Source organism: Peromyscus maniculatus, chromosome 18 (assembly GCF_049852395.1).
Source record: "Peromyscus maniculatus bairdii isolate BWxNUB_F1_BW_parent chromosome 18, HU_Pman_BW_mat_3.1, whole genome shotgun sequence".
Classification (NCBI taxonomy): Eukaryota; Metazoa; Chordata; class Mammalia; order Rodentia; family Cricetidae; genus Peromyscus; species Peromyscus maniculatus.
This window is the reverse complement of record NC_134869.1, coordinates 44,109,253-44,112,162: the sequence shown is the minus strand read 5'-3', so window position 1 is coordinate 44,112,162 and position 2,910 is coordinate 44,109,253. Positions and strand designations below refer to the sequence as shown.

The 2,910-nt window shown below is 44.3% G+C and overlaps 1 long non-coding RNA gene across 1 annotated transcript; it reads right to left on the bottom strand.

The window, feature by feature from the left end:
* Positions 1–520: 520 nt before the first annotated feature.
* On the bottom strand, positions 521–2,910 carry LOC143269333 (uncharacterized). Its single transcript, XR_013045733.1, has 2 exons — positions 2,632–2,910; positions 521–718 (listed from the first exon to the last, which is right to left on the bottom strand). It is a non-coding gene; the product is annotated as an uncharacterized LOC143269333 (long non-coding RNA).

Genomic DNA, 2,910 nt, shown 5'->3' with positions numbered 1-2,910 from the left:
GTTGTGAAGAGACAGCATGACCATGGTAACTCTTATAAAGAAAACATTTTATTGGGGTGGCTTACAGTTTCAGAGGTTCAGTCCATTATCACCATGGCGGGACATGGCGGCGTGCAGGCAGACATGGTGCTAAAGAAGGAGCTGAGAGCCCTACATCTTGACCTACAGGCAGCAGCAGAAGACTGTGTACCACACTGGGCAGGGCTTGAGCATATGAGACCTCAAAGCCCGCCCCCACAGTGACACACTTCCTCCACCAAGGCCACACCTACTCCAACAAGGCCACACCTCCCAATAGTACCAACTCCCTATGAGCCAAGCATTCAAACATATGAGTCTATGGGGGCCATTCCCATCCAAACCACCAGAGTGTGAGAATGGGAAAACTGGACATGGGCTTAAGCTGGGCAGAGACTGTACACTCTGGCCTGTGAAGACAACTTGAGCTAAGATAGAAAACAGAAGGGCCTCTGTGTTACTCAAGGTTCTCTACAAGAACAGAACTGACAGAATGGCTGTAATTTATGTATGTAAAAGAGTTTATTAAGTTGGCTTTTGAGACCGTTGGAGATGCCCAGCGTGGCTTCTCTCACACTGGAGAGGCTGAGAACCCAGCAGCTGCTCAGTCCATCAGACTGGGTATCTCAGCACTTCCGATGTGACAGCAAAGGCCTGTGGATTCCTGGGGTGCTGCTGGTCTTCGGTACACACTGGAGTCCTGAAGAAAGGGTGAAAGCTGGGGTGCAAGAAGAAAAACAAACAAACAAACACCACCACCAAAAAATAAAACTTTTTCCTTCCATGTCATTGTCTCTGGGCACTACCAGAAGCTACGGCCCCACTTTGGGGTGCATCTTCTCATATCAGTTAAGGCAATCAGGCATGCCCATGGGCCAATTAGACACAACTCTAGATTGTGTCAAGTTAACAATTAAAACTACCCATCATAGCCTCCGTAACCAACGATCTGATGATATTATCTGAATGCCCCTTTGCTTTCATTAGACTAGCCACTTTTTCGGGACCATGGAAGAAAAGTAGGTCTTGTAACAGAAAAGTCTCAAACTGCAACCTTGTGTTAATTCCACGTGTTCCAGTAAGATCTGCATTAGAGAGTTAAGGTCCTCTTTAAAAAGACAAAAGGGGTGTGTGGAATCACTTCAGCACACAAGAATTGGAATTTAATTGATGACATTAATGATTTTAGTTCCCACGCTGTCTTTTTTGTAGTTCCAAAGGCTTGAGAGCATACATGCTAAAGGAGAGAACTGCTTCTTTTTTTTTGTTTGTTTGTTTGTTTGTTTTTTGTTTTTGTTTTGTTTTGTTTTGTTTTTGTTTTTGTTTTTTTTTGAGAACTGCTTCTTAAACAAAGCTAGTTACTTATTTTGGCAAAAGAAGTCATCAGAGCGGCAGTCATTTTTATCTGGGAATAGAAATCCCACATAACATTACATTAATAAATGTATCGATTTCCCCCTTTCTACTTCTGTGGTGTGTTCTTAAAGTTACCTTATACATATTTTAAATACACAGGTCTTGTGTTGGATTTGGGAAAACATGCATATCGAGCAACTATATTTTCCTGGATATCGAGGTATTTTGGTCCCCAGAAATCTATTTCACACACGTTAGTCCAGCATCCAACTGTGATGGCTATACTGGGAAGAAGTTGAAGACGGAGAATCCAGCAATAACCACTCAATGAAAAAGACCAGAAATAATTTTTGACTGATTTTTTTTTTAATTAAAGGCACAAACTTGAAGCTGATCAAGAACACCAGTGTTTATGGAAACGCCTCTCCCTCTGGACACACCTCCTTCCCCTTCATATCAACGCTTACAGAAGTGCCTGGCGCTCTCCTCGCCACACCTGCTTCCCCATTTATATTATCTGTGCACTGAAAAATAATTGGTTTCAGCAGCCAGGCTGGCAGGCCCTAAAACTGGCATCTTCAATCTTCTTATCAAGACACAGATATAAGACTGTAAAAAAAAAAAAAAAAAAAGGAGAGGAGGAGAAAAGGAGGAGAGGAGAAGAGAAGAAAAGAAGGAGGAGGAGGAGGAGGAAGAGGAGGAGGAGGAGGAGGAGGAGGAGAAGAGGAGGAGGAGGAGGAGGAGGAGGAGAAAAGAAGAAGAAGAAGAAGAAGAAGAAGAAGAAGAAGAAGAAGAAGAAGAAGAAGAAGAAGAAGAAGAAGAAGAAGAAGAAGAAGAAGGAAGAAGAAGGAAGAAGAAGAAGGGAAATGGGGAGTCGCAAGATATTTGAAATGAGACTTGGCTAACTGTGGTTGCTCTGTGTTAACTCACTCAGACAGCCCCCCAACTTCTAACTTAAATTTTGGGGTTGCCAAGGTCCTTGAGAAATGCTGGCAAGTTACGGCAGGTTATAAATCTTGAATATGAGCATGTGTGGAGTGGAATTAGGAAAGGATGCTTCTGGGGAGGCAGAAATGTCTCTGACTCAGCGTCAGAAACTTCACTTTGTTCACTTTATGTGAATGCAGACCTGTGGCTTCGTCTTCATATTCAACTGACAAGGGTGAATCAGAAGGCTGTGGTGCTAATTGTCTTGTGACTGTGGCAAAAATGTGTGACAAAAGCATCTAAGGACAGAAAAACCGGTTTGGGGCTCACAGTTTGTGGGTACGGTCCAATACGGCAGGGAAGGCGTAGCCAGGGGAGCAAGATGGCGGGTCACGCTGATCCCGCAGTCAGGAAGCAGAGAGAGACGAATATTGGCGCTCGGTTTGCTTTCTCCTCTCGCTCTGTCCTGGTCCCCGGCCTCTGGGAAGGTCGGTAGGTCTTCCCACCTCTATTGGCCTCACCTAGAAACCCTTGCACAGAATGTCAGAGTTGTTGCCTAGGCGATTCTAGACTCTGTCGAGTTGACGCGCAATCGTAAATGTCACAGAT